This window comes from Triturus cristatus, chromosome 3_2 (genome assembly GCF_964204655.1).
Source record: "Triturus cristatus chromosome 3_2, aTriCri1.1, whole genome shotgun sequence".
In the NCBI taxonomy this organism is placed as follows: Eukaryota; Metazoa; Chordata; class Amphibia; order Caudata; family Salamandridae; genus Triturus; species Triturus cristatus.
Window position 1 is genome coordinate 936,956,422 of NC_140584.1, and position 23,830 is coordinate 936,980,251.

General features: G+C 44.3%; 1 long non-coding RNA gene across 1 annotated transcript in view; it reads left to right on the forward strand.

Annotated features, from left to right (window-relative positions):
• The first annotated feature begins 13,957 nt into the window (after window positions 1–13,957).
• The window catches only part of LOC146858840 (uncharacterized), a 43,434-nt gene continuing 33,561 nt past the window's right edge, over window positions 13,958–23,830 (forward strand). Inside the window, exon 1 of the long non-coding RNA XR_014979702.1 lies at window positions 13,958–14,076. This is a non-coding gene — a long non-coding RNA (uncharacterized LOC146858840). The remainder of the gene's footprint in view (window positions 14,077–23,830) is intronic.

A 23,830-nucleotide genomic window follows, 5' to 3' on the forward strand; every position in this document is an offset into this window, starting at 1 on the left:
TTCCACAAGCGACCAAAACTGTGAGCCACGCCAAATGCGTATTGGCTATCAGTATAAACATTCACTCTCTTTCCTTTTGACAACACACACGCTCTAGTCAATGCTATCAACTCCGCTGCTTTCGCTGAATTCTGTGCAATACGTGCTGTTTCAACAATCGTGTGCAAAGGTTTGACAGCATATGCTGCAGTCGTCTCTCCATTCGGAAGCTTAAAGCACGAACCATCTACCCATAGGGTACCATCAGGATTCGAAAGAGGAGTATCTTTCAGATCAACTCTACCCTTCGTTTCCTCCTCTGTCCGGAGAAAACAGTCATGCTGTTCCTGAGCAACAATGTAGCTGGATTCAATGTGTTGCACCGCTTGATGTGTACATGGCTAGCCAAAAGCGTCAACTCATAACCTGACAAACGCGCACTGGTAAGATGTTGAGTCTTCGTTCTATTCAATAGGGTATCCACTGCATGTGGGACCATCACAATCAATGTATTATCCAATACCAAACCAGCAGACTGTCGGATAGAAACAGCCGCTGCCGCTGTAGCTCTTAGACAACTAGGCAACGCCCTAGCTACCGGATCTAAAGTAGCTGAAAAATACGCACATGGGCGCTGCTTGTCTCCAAATTGTTGCGTCAACACTGACAACGCACAACCTTCTCTCTCGTGTACATAAAGTGTAAAAGGTTTACTGTAGTCGGGGGTACCCAACACCGGAGCAGAACACAATGCATCACGCAATTCGGAAAATCTCTTCTGACATTCATCAGACCAAGGAAGAGGGTGTGGTGTGTCCTTAAGAGTAAGTGCCAATAAAGGTTTCGCTAGCAAAGACATTTTTTTAATCCACTGTCTACAATACGAGGTGATACCTAAGAAGGCACGCACCTCTCTCTGTGTACATGGCACAGTCATTTGGGCAATCGCTTGAATACGCTCTGGGGTCAATCGCCTTCCCTCCTTCGACAAGAGATGACTTAAGTAGGTCACTTCTTGGCGGCAATACTGCAACTTCGAAGGTGACACTTTATGATGAAGGTCAGACAGGTGTCGCAACAAAGAAAGAGTAACTTCTTTACAAATCTCTTCATCATCAGCAGCAACCAACAGATCATCAACATACTGGATAAGAGTAACACCAGAAGGCAATGCAAGAGTATCAAGCTGAGTTTTCAAAGCCTGACTGTAAATGGAGGGACTCTCACAATAACCTTGAGGAGCGCGCTTAAACCGGAAACTGCGGCCTCCTAAAGAGAAGCCAAAAATATCCCTACTTTCCTCAGCAATCGGAATACTGAAGAAAGCGTTCTTCAGATCAATAACAGAAAACCAAGCAGCTGAGGCAGGGATCATAGTCAATAAAGCAGCAATGTCCGGGATAACAGGAAACTGTAGCACAACGATCTTATTGACCTCTCGAAGGTCGATCACAAACCGATACACAGGTGGCTGAGAAGTGTCAGTACGCTTAAGGACAGGCAGAACAGGACTGTTACACACATTACCTCTCGTTTCTTCAACCACACCTTTCTCAACCAAATCATAGATAATCGCGAAAAGAGCTCTTTCGCCATCACTGGAAATTTTGTACTGGGGAATGCAAGGTAATTTAGCATTCAACTTAAGGGTAACAACGTAGGGTGGAATCTGCAAGAGACCAACATCATTGGGACCTGTAGCCCAAAGTGTATCAGGGAGAGAACGCAGTTCCAGTGGAAGGCGATCCTTAGACAGATACAGCGGGGAAATCACTTTCTTACCCACCGTAAGATGTACTCCCGAAGGAGAACAATGTAATGTCGCATGCAATCTTTTCAACAAGTCCAAACCCAACAGATTCTCGCCACAGCCCGTCGTTAGAATAAGGGGAGCCTCCAATTCACAGGGACCAATAGAAAGGGGCAAAGGACAAGAAACCGGATTACGAACTGGGGCGCCAGAAAATCCTACTGAAACATTGGTCAAGCCAGACAAAGGTGCGCCGGGGAGTTTAGAGTGCATGATAGAACTCTTTGCTGCACCAGTATCCAAAAGAAAAGGTTCTGCCACACCTGATGTAATCACTTCAACATAAGGTCCACTCTGGTCTACTGGAACTGACACTTCTCCCTCCCTTTGTCCATGGCTGTCCTAACTATCATTAAAACCAGCACTCTCACTTCCAACATAATAATCATCACTGTAGTACTGAGCGGACTGGACGGTCGGAACATTCTGTTGGTCAAAATAATTCATAGAATTCTGAGGGGAAAAGGAACGTTCATTCTGGGGAAACGTACCACGTCCCCTACCCCTAGGTACTTGTTGGAAACCACCACGACCTCTCAGACCACACATACCATTCGCACGCTGTAGCAAGATCGGGCAACTATTCTTGAAGTGACCTTCTTCTTTACAATAAGCACACTGATTAGGGCCTAGCGGGAGTCGCGAAGCAAAAGACGCAGGCTTCTGCAACAGTTTCTGAAACTGTGGGAGTTGCTGAAACTAGGAAGGTTGCTGAAACTGACGCTGATTAGGGCGAGGCGGATAAGCCTGCTGCAGAAGAACTTTCGTTTTTAATTCTCTAGTCTTCTTCTCTACTTTATCCTTCTCATCTTTATCTCTATTCTCATAGTACTGTGCAGTAGCCAATATCTGAGCCAAAGAAGAAACAACCCATGAACTCTCAGAGTCCTTTAACTTATTAGAAAGTTCAGGAAGTAAATTAAATACAAACTTATCTACAAACAACCTCTGACCACCTTCTGTACTCATATCCTGACCACTATGACCAATGAATGTTTCCTCAAACCTAGTGAAGAAATCAGACACACTGTCATCTTTCTTTTGTTTTCATGCTGCTAACTTGTCCCTATTCACCTTCAGAGGAGGCATCATAGTTTTCATTAAATTAATAATCCTACCAGGTAGTTCTGCAACTAAGGGTTCAGGTTTGGCACCTCCTACCTGCCGACCATCTGCAGCAGTAATATTAACCCACGTATCTCCTAACTCTGGCGCGTGATCCTCGTGACGGATCTTCGCCCACAAGGGTTGAGGAACTACATTACCCATCAACATATCTATGTCAGCTAAATTCATAACACACGCATCAACTGTCTGAGACAACTCCTTATAATAACCAACAGGATTTTTACGGGGGTCAGGCAAAGTCTGCTTAAGAGCCAGGACCTCAGCTCTCTTCCAAGGGACATGCACCCACACTCGCTGAAAATGAGCCGGTGCAGCCGCAATACCATGAGCGGCATCAGCCACAACTGCCTCTCTCCATACAGGGGGAACCTCTCTCATAGGATACTGCTTCACTTTTCTCCTAATAGAAGGGTCAGGTTCGACCAATGACTGAGGTGGAAGTCTAGACCTAAAAGTGAGTAGTGTCTCTACCGCTTCCTCAACATCGGAACCCACTATCGTCCCTTTAGCAAATTCAGACTGAACATTAAGCAATTCCAGTGGAATTGAACCCAACTCATTATCTTCCCACTCCTGACGAAGGAAGGTACACATGACATCAAAAACATACCTTTGTTTTGGTGCCTCCCACTGTAGGAAGATATCCATAACCACTTGTGGACTGTACTTGGAGGTATTCGAAACCCATCTACGAGCAAGGAGATCTAACACTGCCCGCTCTTCGGGACCAGGGAGCTGACTACGTCTCTGCTTACGTTCAGAAACAGGGGTCATATTCTGTGACCCAAAGAAAGGAGACAAAAGACTAGTGACAGTCTCAGTCATTCGTTGCCGAGCAGAAGGAGAAGAAGTTGACATGAGGACAGGAGACAAAGTGTTTTGAGGTGACAGAGACGTAGGGACAGAAATAAGAGAAGTCGAAGATTTAGGAGTGTAAGGCAAAGGAGTTTGAGGCAAGGCTGGTGGCAAGGCTGGCGGCCCTGGAGGGGGCTGCGCCAGGGGAGGAAGAACCACGTGTGAAGCAACGGGTGGCTGAACAACAACAGGGGGTTGAACGACAACAAGGGGTGCAACAACTGGAGGTAACGGAGGTGCAGTAGCACCCTGTACATAAGGGGGTGGTAATCTCAGTAAATGTGACATCAAAGGATCCTTTTCAGGGTCTATAGTCACATTTGAAAGGGGAGGTGGCAAAGCCGGGTAACATTTGTCAATGGCCATGCAATGTTGTCTATCTGACATTTCAATCGCACGATCTTCTTCATCTTCCTTAAACTGCCTAGCAGCTTGCATTACCGATATATTCCTTTCCTTCCTATCTCTCTTAGCTTGCTTAATTTCTCGCTGTTTGGCTTCCTTACGCCAAAGGCGGAAAGAGTCAAACATCGCCGGCCGAGCTTTCTTCTTAAATAGCGCAACTTCTAGGTTATCTAAAACATCTGATTCAAAACTACCATGTTGGGGCCATCGTAAAACACCATCTTTCCTTGTATAACGGACCCATACTTCATTAAAGGTAATGGGACCTACACCATGCTCTGAATAGAGCTCATAAGTTGGAGTTCCAACCGGAGGTATCGGAAACGAGCCCTCCAATCGGGAATCCCTATTACAACTACAACAAACCCATTTCCTAAATTTGCTAAAACCAGGCATCTTTTAGCTCACTAGTCTTGCTTCAAACTTCAAGGGGTTATCAAAAATGATACACCCGCAAATATACGAAACCCCCGGCTTCGACTATTGCAATGGCCAAATCAAAACCAAGAAACAAAACAAAGTCGTGGGAGCGACCCACTTATACTTAACCAAAATGTCTGTCACGCCACCAGAAGACTGTCTAACGTCTCGCCTTACAAATCATCACAAGAGGGTCCAAGACAGGGCGACAGTCAGGGCAGCAGTCCTTCGCAGCCGTCGGAAAGGGGAAGCCTTGCAGAAAAAAAGCCTTCGGTCCACGTCGACATACAGGGGTCGATGAAGTGGCGGCCGTCCTCCAGAATTTCCTCACGGGGCTCCTCACAATCTTCGGGATTGGACCAGTACTGCTGAAGTCGCCCTACGTTGGGCGCCAGTTGAAGAACCGGGGTTTAACCCAGCGGCGTCAGGGGCATGCCTAAGATCTTCGAGTTCACCTGTCTTGGTATACAGAGACACGGAATACTTCTGGATGGCATCAGAGACCACGTTTATTAGCTGCAGCTAGTAACAGTGATCCTAGAAATACATCACGGTGTAAATTCTCAGGAGACTGCTCATTTTACTAAGGCGAGACGTCTCCTTTTATACCCAATATTCACATTATAAATGTACACCCACTACACAAAATTCTAGCCAATAAAGTACATTTTCAAACAAAGTGTCACATAACAAAAACTCAATTTACAGTATCCCAACCCAAAAGTTAATTATTAGGAATGTCCCAAATTCAATCTCCACAAGCCGGACAAACCTATAATTGAAAGCATAACCCATGTATTGAAGAAACATAAAAAAAGAAACAGTAACAGATGCTGAACAAGTTAAGGCATGTGCTAGGAAACTAAAAGTTAACGATGTCCTGAACATTGATTGGCAATCTCAGACAAAGATCGATCAGGGAAATTGGCTTTGCGGGGTCAGTTTCAGGTGCAGAGGTCAGTTTCTTACAGTTCATTTCAGAGTCAAAAAGAAACCTAGTTAATGTATACATGAACTAAGAAGGCCAGGCCACTTTATTCGCCAGGCTACCTTCACAGGCCTACGTGAGGGCAACACAAAATGGTGGCACAGAACAAAATGGAGTCAGACTCGAGAATTACAGAACCTCACAATCAGTAAGGAAGAAGTGACGTGCAGGTCCAAATTGTTAACAACTGTTTGTCTACATCGCTATTCTGCAAAAAGACAGCAGGGAACACATTGCTGCATGCATCTAGCACACATTCCCTCCATCTCATTAACAGCATTTTGTACAGGGGGATGCTACGGATTAGGCAAATTTGCAGTGAAAAGGAGGACACTATTGTCAAGCAATCAGAGAGCCGGCCACGTTTTCTAGCCAGGGGGTACAAAACGGAGATAATAGCTGCAGCCATCACCAAGTCAAAAAAGCGAGCCAGGGAAGATTTATTGCAATATAGTGTAAACTCACAGGGTGTAGCAAGTGATACATTGAAAAAGGCCAACAAACCAACTAGATTGATTTTATCATACTCTAGGCAGGAAAAGCAACTCAGAGCCATTATCAGGCGTAATTGGCCTGTAGTGTTGGATGACCCCGTAATAGGAAAACTTTTACCAACTAAGCCAAGCATTACGTACAGAAAAATTGCAACTATGGGTAATGTGCTTGTTAAAAGTAGCCCAGAGGATCAAGACATGGGGAGTTGGCTATCAGCTAGGAAAGGCTTTTTTAAGTGTTCTAGTTGTAAAGCCTGTCAACACGGCATAAATAAAACTTCGTACCAAACTGCATTCAACAGCAAAATACAGGTTATTAAACAACACTTAACCAGTAAATCTGACTATTCAGTCTATGTACTGGAATGCAGTTGTAATCTAAAATACATAGGTAGCACGAAGTTAGCTGTTCATAAGAGAATCCTCGAGCATACAAGGGCCATTGTTAATAATGATGCAAGCTACCCGGTTGCGAGACATTTCAAGGAATGTCATAATAGTGATTTTAAATATTTTAAGTACTATGTTGTAGATGCAATACCACCGTAGAGGAGAGGTGGGAACCGGGAAGCAAAATTGAGACGCCTAGAGACTAGTTATATATTGGAACTAGATACCATGCAACCAGGGGGGCTGAATACTAGTGAGGACTTGTACACCTATTTATGAGAAACTGAGTCGCTTCATGCATAGATTGTTTACAGTATCACTCTAGCTCTAAATGGCCAAATGGATCAGTCAGTAAATCAAAGAACTTTATTCGATTAATTAAAACCATAAAAGCAATACATAGTACACAAGGTTAAAATACAATTAAACAAGTTTAAAGGTGATTGCCAATCCTGGATAAAAAACATGTTAAAAAAGGATTTACAAGAACAAGTTTGAAAAATAGATATAGGGAGTACCCATTTCAGTATATTTTAAACATTCCCACCAATGTTTTTTTTTTGCAAGTGTCAGGTTTGGTGGTTGATTTTTGGGACAAGTCTTGTTTTTTTTTGTCTAACGGCTGCTACCAAAAAACAAGCTACACCATATGTGACCTGTACCGAGTTCAACATCTGTAGGTATAATAGAGCCGGCCGTACCTGAGCAAAGTTTAAGTCTTTCAAGATAGGGAAAAGAAATTTTTTACGGGCCACCAAATAATGTTCACAAAGCATAACTAGGTGCAGAGTGTCCTGTGTGGAAAAAAAATCGCAGGTGCAGGGTGGGGAATCTTCTGGAGTACCCCACTTTGTGTACGAGCCAAGCACAAGATGTATCAGGTTGAACCTGAACCTTATAAGTAGGAAACGATGATATGGTTTGGTTACATATTTTAAATAAGGTTCCATAGCCATGGACGACGAAAGTTGGTAAAATGATCTTACCATTGGTTTACAAAGCTCAACCGTTTCCCTCTCAGCCTCCAACATATTTCGAAAGTGCTGCTTGACCCACCTTACATCCTCTTTCTTAAGATTCTGTGGAAAAGAGTACATATCCGGGCGCCCTAGCCTAGCGCATGCCGCTCTAACATACGCCAGCCACGGTATGCTGTCTGCTTTATCCAGAGTCATACAAACTTTGAGAATGCAATGATTCAATGTGATCTCCTCATTTGTCCAGGTTTTAATCCAACATAACAGTGGGGACATTTTTAAGAGATCAGTGACATGTCCCAAGCCTATTTCGTTATGGATTGAATATGTAGGAGATGATTTCGGGAGTGATAACAAGGCTCGTATAAAATTGTTTTCTGCAATTTGGATGCCTGGGGCTGAAACGTAGCCCCAAATGTCTGCCCCATAGGATGCAATTGCCACACATTTGGCTCTATAAATACGAGTCATGGCTTCCATGGGTCTCGAACCCAATCTTTTGGAGAAATGCATAAGAGCTGTGGTGGATCTGCTAACTCCATTCTCCTTTAGTTTCAGTTGGGCACCCCAAGTTCCTTTCTCGTCAAAGGTGACTCCCAAATAGCAAAAGAAGGGTACCCTCGAAATTGGAGAACTGTTACAGCTGAAGGACCTAACCTTCATATTTTTCTTCCGTGAACCTGTAACCATAACATGAGATTTAGCAGTGTTAATCTTTAGGTCCAAGGCTTCCATAAAACCACCAAAGTGATCTAATAGTCTTTGCAGGCCCGTACCAGTCCGAGCTATAAGGACAGCGTCGTCCGCATATAGGAGGACCGGAATAGGTAGCCCCCCCATACGCGGCATGTCCAAGGTAGCTGAGTTCAGGGATTTCCCCAAGGAGTTAATATACAGTGTGAAGAGGAGAGGGGCCAGGATGCAGCCTTCTCTGACCCCTCTCCCTGACCTAAACTTCGCCGTGCATCTTCCTTCCCTTGTTACCCTAACAGAGGCGGACAAGTTTTGATGGAAGTCGTGCAAAAAATTAACCAAAGTAGTGTCCAAACCCAAGTCACGCAAAATAATCCACAATTTTGAACGGTTAACCAAATCAAAAGCAGAAGATAAGTCCATAAATCCCAAGTAAAGAAGCCCCCCCTTCACCACGGTGTATTTGCTAATAATGAGGTGAAGGTTTAAACATTGGTCCATGGTCCCTCTATGTGCTCTGAAACCATACTGTAGTTCCGAAAGGATCCCGCTCTCCACAAGCCAATCCCCCAGTCTTTGCAGAATGACTCTGCCCAGGATCTTAACGGCAGAGTCCAACAGGGAGATTGGCCTGTAGCAGGCAGGGTCCCCCCTGTTCCCTTTCTTGAAGATGGGCACAATAATAGAGGTAGACCAGGAGGAAGGAAAACCAGCTGCAGGTATCGCATTGAAAACATTGGTTAATATTTTTGACCAAAATTGCGGGTACTGGATGTAGAGATCTGCGGGGACCCCATCAGGTCCCGGGGCCTTGTGTTTACTTGTGTCTTTAACCGCCCTTTCAACCTCGGTGGTGTTAAACTCCATAACCAGGTGGGATGAAGCATGGGCACTGACTGGTGAAGTTAATGCTGTGGATTCATAAATCTGTTTGAAGTGGCCTAGCCATCTATCGTCTTCGATCACACAGTCCATATCAGTTTTCCCATCCTCGGAAAAAAAAGGCTGGTTCACAGTGGCCCAAAACTTTTTGCTGTCTCTCAATACATCAATGGATAGTAAACTATCCCAAGCTTCCTCCTTAATTTGGGTTTTGCGATTAATAACTGCAATTTTGTATTCCTTCCTTAGGTTAGCCACTAAGGGCCTGTCTCTGGGTTTATATTTTAGTGCTTTCAGCAGGGCACTGTGTTTTAGCGAGCATTCCTTGTTAAACCATTTGTAAATCTTCTTATTCCTTTGTGCGCCTGGCCTTGGCTCCAGGTTCTTAGAGATCCTTACACATATCTCCTCATATGCAGCCACTACATCGGAGCCCAGGGCGGTTGGATCTAAGCTCACTGCCATATTAGCCTCCGACTCTTGGGCTAATGTTTGGAAGAATTGATCAGGGACAATCATCCCCCATTTTAGACGCCTTCCCTGGTCCTTAGTCGTCAAGTCTTTTGAAGCTGCCACGCCTGTCAATCTACTGGTCCGGAAACAGTCTAGGTCCAGCATTAGGAGGACAGGATGATGATCACTGAAACTAGCAGTAACAACCCTATACTCACATGCCTTTAACAGGACCCCGGTTGATACAAAAATATAGTCTATGACGGTGTTGGCGTCTCTCCCAATAAAGGTTGGGGCTCTGGGTTCATTTTTGCCCTGATCAAATTCAAATAGGTTTAAGTTCGCAAGGAAAGTCTCAAGACACTCACCCTCATTCGTGTGTTCGAAATGGGGAATGCCCTCGGTCGGTAAACCCCCATATCTATCGTTATAGCAATCTCCCTCACAAGGGTGAATGTTAAAATCACCCAGGATTACCATCTCTGGGACGGAAATGCAATCTTGTCTATAGACTGACAGGAAGTCTAACAGGGAGGTCAAATGCTCATTCGCGTAGGAAACCTCCTTGGAATTATAGAAATTAATAAGCAAAAAATTTTTTGAATCAGGTAGAGTCCACTCCACAACTAACGTGTTCATGGGTGCGGAATCTAGTTTTTTAAAAACCCCCACCAAGTCCAGAGAACACAGTGTGAGTAGGCCACCCTTTGCTCTCCCTCTTGCTCCTGGAACTGCTGGAGTAGAAAAACTGCGGAAACCATCCAATGAAAAACTTGTGGTGGTGTCCCATGTTTCTTGGATTGCCAGGATGTCGTATTGTTTTACGAACCCTTGCCATATGGGATCTAGAGCCTTTACATTTAAACCCGCCACATTCCAGGTGAGAAATTTACAATATAGTGAATCTACGTTAGGAGGGGTAAGCGCTCCCCGGCACTCGCCCTCCGCCGGGCCTTTATCAGGCGTAGGAGATAAGTTTAATTTAATCAAGTCCTCCGTAGCAACATCCTTACATGGTTGAATAGGAATAATCTGATAACTCCGTCCAATTGACGAGCCCTGTGTTTGTCAGTCAACCCAGTCTGTGGTTGACAGGCATTCAAAGCGATTGGCTATTGGAAAGTGCAAGGGATTGTCTAGACCATTTGTAAGCTGGTGGTAATAATAAGGTTGGATGTGATGTGGACCAACAAGAGGACCGCCTTGGCGCGGTCTACCTCTTCTGCTCCTTGCCAGGTTCCATCCCGCATCCCACCCCTCCTCCCACCCAAGGGATTGTATTTCCCAGGGGGGATTAAGTCTCTGTCTGGATTTACGGTCATGTGGTCCTTTTAACCAGCTCCATCGATTATCAGCTTGATTTTGTGGTAGATAAAAGTAAGAAAGAGGTCTAGCAGTCACCGTGCTCGCCTGATATCTAGGGGATCCACTACTACAAATAAAATCTGCAACCTCCGTATTCTCAAAGGTGACCACTACGCAGTCCCCTTGTAGGTTTTTTCTGTTGCCTCCCACCCACGGAACTCTCTCTATCATTAGAATATTGCTCGGTATGTTTGGCGGGAGGGGATAATTTTTGGATAGCCAGTGACATACTTTGTTTTTAAGAGCCTGGTACGATTCTACTTCTGATGGAGGGATTTCAGTAACACCAGTGAGAATGATCACGTAGGGACAGGCATCAGGGGGAAGGTGAATATTTCTGCGGGCCATGCCCTTGGCTCTGTCGGGTGCATCAAGATTTAGAGGCTGTGATAAGCAATCACTTGATGTAGCCAGAGGGGTTGGATTAATTTTAATTGTTTTCGGGGTTTGATCTGTTTTCTGAGTTTGGTCAATTACAGAGGGCTTTGTTTTGGTGCCAACCTGGTTTGGAGTGTTACTAGGTTTCTTGGGGGCCACATTTTTGGTCTCCAACGTTCTGTTAACAGCCACCGAAGGCTTGTTAGCCGTTTTAGGTGAGATGGTGACCTGGGCGGTTTTGTTGTTCAAGGTAAAACTAGGGGCACTTATATCCTTATGTATGTTTTTTAGGACAGTTTCCAGGCAGCGTAATCTAGCCTCTATGGGTTCCAGCAATACTTTTAACATATTAAAAATAGTGGTGTTATTTATGCTTGAACCATTCCCCTCCTGTGATGGTGATTTTGCTAAATTACCAACTTCCCCGCTCAGCTCCAGAATTTCCTCCAGACTTTGGTCGATGATAGTGTCGTCTGGAAGGCTCAAGGGTAAACCACTCTTAATAGAATGCGGTCCCCCTGTGGGACTAGGTAAAACTACTGGCAATTTATCCATGTTAGGGAGGTTAGGGGGAATTCGAACCTTCTTTCCTTTAGGAATGGATGGTTTATTGGCCTTTCGATTTTGCTTGGGGATTGCCCCTTCTATCCGGCCCCTTTCTTTTGTAGCGGATATAGTGTTAGAGGTGTTTGACTCACTTTGTTGCGCTCCACTCTCTGTTAGGAGATGAAGGTTAGGAGAAGCCTCCAGATCCTGTAAAGTGTTTGAAGCATCAAGATCCCCAGTCTCTCCAGTGCTATGTACTAGGGCCTGTATATCTGTCCGAGAGTCAATGTTAGGTGTCTGTGCCTGTGCAATAAGGCCCAGGGAGGATCGCTTGGCCATGGCCAAGTCTTGGGACACTCTCCTATCCATTAGTATTATTCCCTCGTCGATTAACGCATGAGTGGGGGTGATAAAATCGTCCATAGTTCCAGTGAGTTTTTTAGCTCCCACAGCGGCCATACTTCTAGTTTCGCGACAGTTCATAACCCGTATTTCCTAGCAGTAGTAGCAAAAAGGAGCTAAGTGTAACCGACCAGGGTTTGTGGCCCAGTCCAGCCTCTTCTGGCCTCTGAGGGCCACAGAGGGCCCGCCCTTTGCCCGGGCTTCGCTCGGCGTCCCGCTCGCGTCCCGCTGAGCGGAAGAGCGCTGTTCTTAAAGGAGGCGTTGCGGCCGGGGGCGTGTCTTGCTGGGGGCGCGGCCGTGGACACCTGTGCAGCGCAGGGACTCCTGGTCTAGAGAGTCCCTGCAGCACGCGCCCTCAGTTACCTCACGCTGTTGTTCCCTCCTCCTTCCGGGTGCTCTCCGGCGCTCCTGCAGCCTCGACCCCACGCCAAATGCCGCGCAGCGGCACCCGCGAAGCGGGTGCTGCTAGTTGTTAAACGGCGATATGGCGGTCAATCCCTCCAGGGACACGGGGAGGCTACAAGATGAGTTGGCGGTTTCCCAGTTCACTTAGTCGGCAAGTGGCGGCGTCCAGGTAAAGTTCCTCACAAATAAGGGTCCAAGGCCAAATGGATCAACGTCTTTAGAGGAATGAATTTATCTTTAATCATTTACTACGCACAATATGATGGAATTAAAATGTATTTAGCAGTTATGATGGTCTTATCTATTTGATATGGGAAACTTCAAGTCTTTAGTTTTTATTCATGTGTATAGTTATTCATTTTAGACAGTTGGTTTGTATTTATATTTATATAGATGTTTATTTATTTATGTATTTATGCATATGGAATGGAATCAACTGCAAAGGGAATATTTATGAATGGAACCTTGAACTTGTTTCCGCACTTTTTGCACTTTAGATCATGGTACCGGAATGTAGCATCAGGACATTATGTCAATATGGATGCTGCTGGCGGTATGTAGTTTTTAAAGCACTTTATTAGCACTTTTGAAATCTATTGCCTGTAAAGCATTTGAAACATTATGTATAACATTGTGTGCTTCCGGTAGCATTATGTATTTAGCACTTAGCACTTTAGGATTTTTTAGCATTTTTGGGAATGATTAAGTACTTTGTCACTTTGTGGGTATTTTTTAGAAAAGGCATTGGAGTCATGAATTATTCGAGTACTATGCCAATTATTTATTTATCCAACATGCGACCATAGGAGTGAATGTTAATTCATAACTACACTGAGTATTTATTTGAAAAACTGAAGCATTGGTGCAGTTATTAGATACTATTTGATAGTATGTTGTTTATGACTATTATTTGATTTGTGGCACTGGCACTTTAAATAGGGGGAGCTGTGCTCTCAGCGTTGTCATGTGATCAAGGCCGGTAATCGGCTGAAATGCGTCATGGCGGACATTTGTTTGTGAGGAATAAATAATAATTGCACAAAACCTGGGTCTACGCTCGTTTTTCTCCATGGAGGAGATTTAAGCAGACGAGGATTTTCGATATATATATGTATATATATATATATATGTATATATTTGAACATAAAATACGGAGCACTCACGGGGCCTTTTTATATCTTTATTTGCAGAAATTATCACGGCATTTCGTGTTTCGGCGTTTTGCCTTCTTCAAATGCCATCAACGGCCTTCTAGAATGTGCATAACAACTGATTGGTTGAAATACCATTTCTGCTTTCCTCATTGGTCGACTCTTGGCCAATGAGACGGCTAGTTCTTAAAATGTCTTTTTTGCCATTCCGTCACTTTTCCGACACCGTAACTCTTTCCACGATCTCATTAGTCTAAATATGGGCTACCATGCCTCCTCGAACTTCCACCCCGATGGGCTGACTTGTACACGAGTAAATATGTCTTTCCTCCGGTTCCTCACTATCACTGCACTGGTACTGAGATTTTTTATAGTTTCATGGCATTATTTATTCTAATTTTATCTGTTTTGTCTGCTCTATTGCATAGTATTGTAGTTTTTCTCAGTTGCTATTATGCATCTCCTCCATATGCTTGGCAACTGCATTGTTGCGATCCCTGTTGGTAGTTGTTCTGATGTGCTGGGATATTCTTTTTTTCAGTTGTGCTTCCCACATATTTCAAAGCGCAGGGGCATTCAATTACATATACTACAAAGGTACTTTTGCAAATGATGTGCTGTTTAATCCTCCATTTTGTACCGTTGGCTAAAGATATTTCCTTCTTATGTACTCCGATCTTTCATGCTTTGCATTTTTTGCATGGCCAAAATCCTTCCGATCTTAGCCATGCATTAATGGGACTCATCATGAAATGACTATGCTTTAGCTTGTCTTTCAAATTTGGTGCTCTTTTGAAAGTAATGTTTGGGTGATTTCCCATTATTTCAGCAATTGTTGGGTCTGATATTAGCATCGCCCAATGTTTCTCCAGAATCCGAGATAACTTTCCACTTTCTGCAGTGTACATTAGTCTAATCAAATTTTTTTGTTTTTCAATTTTTTTCTGTTTCTCCTTTAACGACCCATGTAATATTTGGGCTCTATCTTCACTTTCTGCAGACTCCCCATTATTGCTTTCTTTGGATATTTTCTTTTCAGAAATCGATTTGTTGTCTCCCCACTATATCTTTCAAATTCTTCATCCAGTCCAATTTCTCCTAATTCTGAGAAACTCGCTGTGAGAAGGTGGGTTGGTATATGCTGTCCACTAGTTAAAGTGGGCACCTTGTACCAGGCCACACAACCCTTATGATGTATAAGGTCAACGATAAACTTATTGAAAGCTATCCTAGTGGTGGCTATGCAGAGCAGCCTTCAGGCTTAATCTTGAAGGAATGTAAAGCAGCTTGTTTCACCAGAATATCACCTCTTAACCCGTTCCCTGCTCATGACGGAACCACTCCGTCATGAGCCACGGGCGCCGTGTGCTCATGACGGAGTGGTTCCGTCATGCTGCGGCCGTTGGCGGCCGCTCCGCCCACGCGGCACTGATTCCCCGCCTGTGCGGGCGAACAATGCAAGCGGGCGTGGTCATGACGGAACCACTCCGTCATGAGCACAGCTCGCCCGTGACTCATGACGGCGTGGTTCCGTCATGAGCATGGCGGCGCCACGCTGACCCCAAACCCCCCCAGCGCCGCGGCGGAATTCGTGCCGCAGCGAAGGGGTTAAATGATTAAATGGAAGGAGAACCACACAGTGTTTATATAAAAATATGTATTTATTAATATAATACTCTCTACTAGTCTCTACATGAGACTAGGGCACAAAGCACATTACTAAATCAATAGAACAATCGTAAATATCAAAGTACACAGCGAGCTCCAGGAAGAGACCGAACCATATACTAAAAAAAATGGTATAACAACAACGACTTCAATAGACACAGTGCTTAGAGCAAGTAGAATCGCTGGGACCCCAAGGAACCACCCAGAGAAGTGACACAGGGAGCCCACGGAGGACAGATGCAGTGAGGAAACATAGACACATGCTCCGTACAACTCTATGGAAAAGTCGTAGTTGGAAATTTACAAGTTAAGGACACTTCTAAGAGGACTTCGAGCAAATCCTTTGGAACTTAGGAGGTTCTAAGGCCAACCCACCAGCTTGTACCGAAGTACCCATGTTACCTAGCCCAGAGGAGCCGGGTGCATAGGGGTCAAGTGGTGTAAGAAACCTTTGTCATTTTCAATGGCTGTGTCTGGGTCACTTCAGGTGACCAGGGGCTCAGTAGTCGAATGCCCACCGATGTCGAGTGCTTCATGAGTAAAGAAGGTTTGCTCGACTCTACAGCCACGGGGACCAGGAGACTTTGAGAATGACCAAAGTCCAGAGGTTAGCTGTCCTATGAAGGATGTCGAGAGCTGAGGGGTCGATGCGGCTGGAGCACGAACAAGCCTTGGCAACTGCAACCCACGCGGTCAGAGGAAATAGGGTACGGTGAGGACCAGCAAGGTCCAGGGGACTCTCCAAGCAATGGAGAGTCAGGGCACGTCTGGAGCAACCAGATAAGCCTAAGAAATAGCAAAGTGACCATCGCCTGGACCCACAGGCCAACGGACCAGGGATCGCGAGGAGACCTCAAGAAAGTTAGCAAAGTACCAGCCCACATGAGGCCGGAAATCTTTGGTGCAAGTACTGCTCGGGGTCAGGACTACACGGAGTCCAAAGCACAGGCTCAGGAATTGTCACTAAGCATATGCAACTGCAAATGTATGCGGTGCACAGGGTTTCGGGTTGCATGATCCCCACGAGGGATACTTGTCTCAGAATTGCTGAGAGGGCAGATCGACCTCAGGGACCTTCGGGAACCCACCTCCTGTGTTGCTGAAATCTTTGGAGTTCTCAGGAGCTCGGGAGAAGCAAACTGGTCCGATGCGTTTAGGTGCCTGATTTTGCAGGGGAGTAACTCCTTTACTCCAATGGAGATTCTTCAGTCGTCCAGCATCATGCAGGCAATCGAAGTAACTTGTTTTTTTCTTAGCAGAATCATGTCCAGGTTAAATCTAAAGTCCTGTAGCCAGGTATCCCACTTTATACTCACAGGAAGGCGTTGGAAAGATTCTGTGGACCCTCCTAGGGGAGGGGCAGGACAGAGGGGTGGCTACACCCATATCCTTTGCCCAGTTTCACACCAGAGCAGGAGCAAATGGCTCCCAGAACTGGTTTGAGCTGGACTATGCACAGGGACACCAAATGCGCCCCCAGTGCAGACTTTCTGGCACTCTAAGAGTGCACCCAACCAGCCCCAAAACACCAAATCCTGTCTGGGAGGTGGTTACACATCCCTGTGACAGGATGCCTATTGTCATGCCTTCCTCTGTGCGAGCTTGGCTCAGCAGCAGCAGCAGCAGCAGCAGAGCAGAATCGTGTCTGTGGCTGGCAGCATCCATCTTGTGCTTCCCAGGTCGGGAAAACTGGTACTGGGTATACCAGTGGCCCATATATGTCCCTTTAGAAGGGTGGAATCATACCTCCAATGGCAGTTACTGGCATGGAGGTACGATTCCAAGGTGTTTGACACCAAACACGACATGTTTCTAAGCAGCCGTTATAAAGTTAGCATTTACCCCGAGGTTATAATGCACTTAAACATATATGTCTGGCTGCATCACAGACAACCCCGGCGAATGGTCTCCGAAGGCTGAAGAGGGGCTCTGCTCATGCAGGGGCACCCTCTCACGTAAAACCCAGCACCCTGCCTTAGGAATGTTAAGGCCTGCCATAGGGGTGACTGATAGGTATTTAAGTGTAGTGATTTAAATAGATATAGTGAACCTATATCTTAAGTAAGTGGTGCAGGCACCAGCTTACACAGTCTGCTGTAGCAGGCTGGTCATGTCAATTTGGATGGCCTCTCAGGGGTGGCATAATACATGCTTCAGCTCATGGGAGGCCTCTGGGGTACCTAGGCCCTGGGTACATAGTGTACCATATACTAGGGACTGATAAGGGTACTCCAGAACCCGATCTGGAGTGTACCTAAAGTACATGCACATTAATTTACAGGAGAAAGCAGATAGACTGGGGTCCTGGATAGCAGGATCCCAGTCAGACATGGCGAAAAACAGTGTGACATCAGCAAAAAGTGTGGGTAACCATAAGAAGCAGATACTACTTTCCTACACTCGCCATATGGTATACTTTTGAAAATAAATCTGTTGAAGGAAGCTTCCTGCATTAAAGATTGCATTAGATGCTGTTTCTTTTCTATGTAACCTAGTTTGCAATGTGTTCTGGTGGATGAAGATTTTAATGTCTAAAAAGCTGATTTTCTTTGACCTGATTTCATATGTTAATCTCAGGTTGTCTGAGTTACTATTCAACACTTTAAAGTAGTCCTCAAATTCTTTTGTGGTGCCATCCCAAATTAAAAACAAATCATCAATGAAGCGCAATCACATTACAGTCTTGTCCATAGCAGTATAGCGGGAGGTGGAACTCATTTTTGCACTTAGTTTTAGAATTTCAGTTTGCACTTAGTGTCTGTATTGTAGGCGGGGAGGAGTGGAGCACTCAGAGGGTTTTGTATTTACATTGAGCACACAAAGGTTTTGTAACGTTTAGACTGGGAAAGTAAGTGAGGGGAGGCAATATATGCAGCAACATCATTTGGGTATGAAGTAAACTTAAACTGAGCAGTCAGTTGAGCTGTTTTTTTGCTTGTTTCAGTGAAACCCCTGATGAAGAGCCTTGAAGCTCGAAATGCATTGGGGTAATTCATGTAATGAACCTACTTTGGAATATGATTGACCCTACGTGTCACTGTTGAAAGCCTGGATTGGCAGCAGGAGGCATTTGAAGATATTAATAAAGTATTATCGTGCAATCATGCTGTCTCCGTGATAATTATACAAGCAGGAAGATTAATGATATAAGTTTTGGTATTACCATTGGATAATGAAAGCAAAATAGATAACCATTGAGGAAGTGGTTTACTGCAAGAGATGATTTCCCGTTTAGCTGTGCGACAGATGGGTGCTCGAAGAAAGTGCCCTTTTGGAAGATTTTTACAAATACTGTGACATTGGAAGTCACATCATCTGCCTGCACGCACTCTTGGCAAACAATTTTCATTGGATATAAAGAATTACTTAAGGGAAGGTGTGCATTCTCAAACTTTCATTAATTGTCCATAAATGCATCATGTTCCGAAGACCAAGCATATTTCTGCTCCCACCACTCCATTACCAGATTAGCGTAATTGAGTGAAAAGGAAAAAGCCCATGGCGGTCTCATGGAGTTGCTGGTACTTTCCTTTATTAAACAAAAATATGTTATTATTTAGACACATTGAAATCATTTCTAGTAGCATTTCGTTGTGTTCCCAAAACTGGATATTTCTTTTCCCCAGAAAGTATCAACAAGCTTTCACTCCAGTTTCGTTCATGATGCTCATATAAAGGGAAATTACATCCATTGTAACAAGCTTACATGTTTCCTGCCATCTTATGCCATCCAATCTTTTTAATAGATCTGTTGTGTCCTTTAAGTATGAATTGAGATCCTTTACGAGAGGCGCAAGAAAGTGGTCTATGTAGTTTGACACAGGTTCAAACAAAGACCCTTTTGCCGAGACTATTGATCTACCTGGCGGATTGGTCTTGTTTTGTGGATCTTGGGGAGGACGTATATAGTTGCCATTACAGGAAGCATTGTTAGATATTTTCTTTCCTGTTCATCCAATAGCCCCTGATCTACCCAGCCATCTAGTTTCCGTGTTAGACTTTCTTGTATTTGATTGATAGGATTGAGCTGTAGCTTTCTGTAGCATTTAAGATTTGATAATTGCCTCTCTACCTCCTTGATATCCAATTTATTCAATACAACAATATTTCCGCCTTTGTCTGCAGGCATTATTTCAATTGTTTCATCCTCCCAACCTCATACGTGCTATTCTTTCACTTTTTGATAAGTTTAACTTCCCTTTTGCATTTTCCATTTTTTTGAGATCCTGTATTATCATTTCATGAAACAGGTCAATTTTATATCCAGGGGATAAATTGGGTAGAAGAACGATTTTGGCTTCTTACCACTTTCTCCTGCTCCTAAAGATGGAAAATCATTCGCTATTTCCTTCAGATCTTCCTCTGTTCGCTCTTCCTCAAAAGATAGGGGCAGATTTATGTTGCCTGGCGCATCCCTGCAAATCAGCAAGGATGCGCCAGGAATGATGCGTCACGCAAGTTTACCCTTGCGCCACACATGATGCGCCGCATTTATAATGCGGCGCATCATGGCGCAGGAATAAACAGATGCGTGACGCATCTAATGGCGTAAGGTTGGCGCAGTGCTTCAGTTGCGTCGCAAGCGCGACGCAACTCCAGCACTGTTCCAACCAACCCTATCCCTCACATGGTGAGTCAAGCCTTACGCCTGCTTCAAGCAGGCGCAGGGTTTTGGCGCATCAGCGTTGGGAAAGTGACTCAGTCAAATCTTATAGATTTGACTGAGTCACTTTTCAGGGGCGTTCCTGCGACGGAACGCCCCCCCCTATGTCGACACGCCCACGTGAAACCTGACGCAGGTTTTACGTGGCGCAGGGCTTTACATCGTGACGCATCTCCATAGATGCGTCACGATGTAAATTGGGCGCAACGCGGCGCAGGGTTTACGCCGCCGCTGCGTCACAAAAGTGACGCAACGGCGGCGTAAAAGTGGCGCATCTGCAACATAGATCTGCCCCATAGTATATTGAGTAAAGTTGGTTTATCGTCTGCTAGGAGATCAATACACGGTTGCCTATATGGCTCTTGTTGTTTTACTTCATTTGGTTTTTCAGTAAATATTTTAGCCAACTTGATCTTCCTAATATATTTATATAAATCGATCCTTGTTTGGGTTAGATCAATGTGACTGGTTGGGCAGAAACGTAGTCCTTTTTTTAGTAATTCCACCGCTTTCTTTGTTATGTTCTTATTTGAGATGTTGATTACATTTAACTCTACTTCTTTTTCGGTTTTATGCTGCCCCTGGTTTGTACTCCTATTTTTTCTACGTCCCCTTCGGCCTCTCCTTGTCTGCCTCGATATCCGCGTCCCCGTCCTCTTCCCCTTCCTCTTATAGCGGGCTTTGTTTTGTCCCACTGTTGTTGCTGTAGACTTTATTAACCAGACGATAACTTAAAATCTTTACAGTATAAAACACATAAGCATCGCCCCCCCTCCCGTCCACCCTTCCCCAAGGAGCTTCCCAGCATTCAAAGTAAGAAAGCAGCATGGCTGCATGGGCTCTGTTTACTGCTTTGTGTCCTTTTAAGGCTTCAAATAAAAATGGACTAAAAAGTGGTATCAACTCCTTTTCACACCAATTTTTTCTTAGTCCGGTAAGGATCAATAGTTATATAAAATCCAGCAGGGTCATTCCCTCCGTAATATCGGTTGTCATTGATAAAAGTACTTGATGTGCTCCCTACTGGGCCCCACACTCTCTTTGTGATCCGATTGTCCCGAGAGCCCCTGGGTTGAGTGACATCCGTCGTGGCTAGGACGCCAGCTGGTTTAATCACTGAACGATTGCGACCCTGGAATCTGCAGAGTGTTGCTGAGAGTCAAGTGCAATTCTAATTTGATGAGAAAACTTGCCAGCTCTACCAAGTAAACAGGCAGTAGTTTCTGAGAAGCACCATTCCGAGGCCTCCCTGCAGGTTCTGAGGCCCTTATCCCTTAGGGCCGGGCATAGAAAACAATGGCGATCGTTGGCCAGCTTGGGGCAGCAGCATAGAAGATGTAACCAGGTTTCCCTGTGGTGATTGCATAGCTGGCAGGAGACAATGTTGTCTTTTTGTGCCCATTTTGTGTTGAAATGTTAGATCTTGAGGGCAGTGAGGTGCAAAAACAGGATTTTCCTTCTTGCTTGAGCTGAGAGTGAGACTCGCATGTATGGTTAAGCTTTCCCGGGAATGTATGAATTGTCCAGTGCCAGTGTAAGGGAGTTGTACCGGAGTGAGGATCAATACAGTTCAAACAAGATTGTCTGGACCTGGCACTTCACTGCTTTAGCCCAGGCAGAGTAAGACATTTCATAAAGGGGCATGCTCTCTGCCTCTATTTTCAGACAATCTATTGCTTGATCCAGCTTAGTGTGCCATGGGGAAACCGCTGCCCTAAAAATCGTTTTTAGAAAGTATTTGAGAGTGGTTTCGGGGGCTTTCAGTACTCTGATATAGTACTTTATTAGGTCTCCCTGTAGTGCCAAGTCCGGTCTATTTAGTCCTATTTCCAGCTTTAGCTTGGTGTTCCTTGCTTGTCTGGGCGCCTGTAGCAAGATCTTATAAGCTTTTATCTGGGCTGCATTGATGGCTTACTGTAATGGCACTGTGAAGGCTTGGTGACCGTAGTTAATTGCTGGAATTAGTTTTGCCCTAAGTACTGTCAGCATTGGCTCTGTGGATGGACTTGCTAGGCGATAGCTTAGACGTCTAAGTGACAGAATTATTCTATTGATTCTCAGCTCCTTTATGTGTTTAGCTGCTGTAGCCCTCTCTGTCACCCATACCCCCAAGTAGTTGTAGGATGTCCTGTCTTAATTTGGTGCTCGCCCAGAGACTAGGTTGCTGGCTTTTTATGTGGGTATTTGCCAAATATTTTTATCTTTGGCAAATCGTTGATTGCTGTAGGGCTGGGCACAGATCGCTTAAAAAAAGATTACTCCCAGCTTTTTTCATTGTTGTTCCTTGGGCACTGTTTTTGGCTTCACTTAGATCCGTGTCTGTTAAAGATTCATAACTGGAGTACTCCCTAGTTGTTGCATCCAGTCTATCCTTTGTACGTGAATTATCAAATCCCCTAGCAAAGGTAAAGATTCTTCCTTCCCCATAATCGATTTTATCCCTTTAAAATTAAAATTGTTTTGCTGTTTTACCTGTTCTTCATGTCTCTCTATTTTAGATATTAATTCTTCTTTAGATTTTTTTACATCCATTGACAATTCAATGCTTTCCAAATTTTCTTCCAATTCTTTTAGCTGTTTTTGGATGTCATTTAACGCTTTCTCAATATGCTTGATTAATATTAATACAAGACCCATAAATGTTTCTAAGATGTGTTCGTCCCATTCATGTGGCAGCTCACTGCTGGTACCCTGATGGCTTGGCATTAGAGAAATACGTAGGCCCCTTGGTATTCTTTTCACCTCTGCTTTTTTTTTAGGGTCATTAGCTCCCACCATTTATTTATTTCTTTTTTTTAAAGACATTCCCATTGTCTTAGTAGGCTTCTTGAATCCGTTACTTTTTCAGTTTGACCACTAGTTTCCCGTTTTTCACCATAATTTTAATTTTCAAATGGAGTAGCCATGTCCACATTACTTTTTGCCTCCCTTTTCTCCATTGTGCTGTTTGCTCCAACTGAACTTTATGTTTCCCAATGCATGCACTTCCTGTGTCCAAATATTCGATACTTCTTTCCAATTATTTGTTTCTTCGCTCTTTGGGTTTCCTTCATATGAGTCCCATTACTCCTGGTTCTCTCGCTCAATGACTTTACTTTATCAGCTTTTGTTGAAAGAATCGCTCCTCTAAGTTCTTAATCCTTTGTCTTTTTAAATATTCCTCAACTATTGTTGTAAACAGTCCCACCTTTTCATACCAAACTCAGTTTGTCTGTTACATTTATCTGGTATGGTAGCATGTACGATATAACAGGTTATTTACCTCACATTCTTTTTTTACAGCGTTCTTAGCAATTTCACTTTTGCCCCCAGTCCGTGTGCTGACCACACTGTATTATTCGATAAATACACCTAAATATGCGATTTCTTTCAAGTGTAAAAGTACGTCCTGTCTACTTCAAATTGCGCTCTCAAAGCATTCCATATCATCCAGGAAAACCCACAAGTTCTTTGGACTCCCAGTAACCGTCAATGTCGGTCTCTCAGTTTCACTGATCTCCACCCATTGTGAAACGTACTTGTTTACGAACGCGCTGGTGGTCCCCCTCTGGTTGCAGCATGCCGCGTTCTTCTGTGTTTTGTTACCTGAGCACCGGATTTTGGATTACTTCACTCGACAAGCCGCCGCGGCAGCCTCCACTTCAATTGTCAATACTCTCTCCGTGTTGGTTCCTCTAAGTGGATCCACCAACATGGAGAGAATACATATATATATATATATATATATATATATATATATATATATATATATATATATATATATATATATATATATATA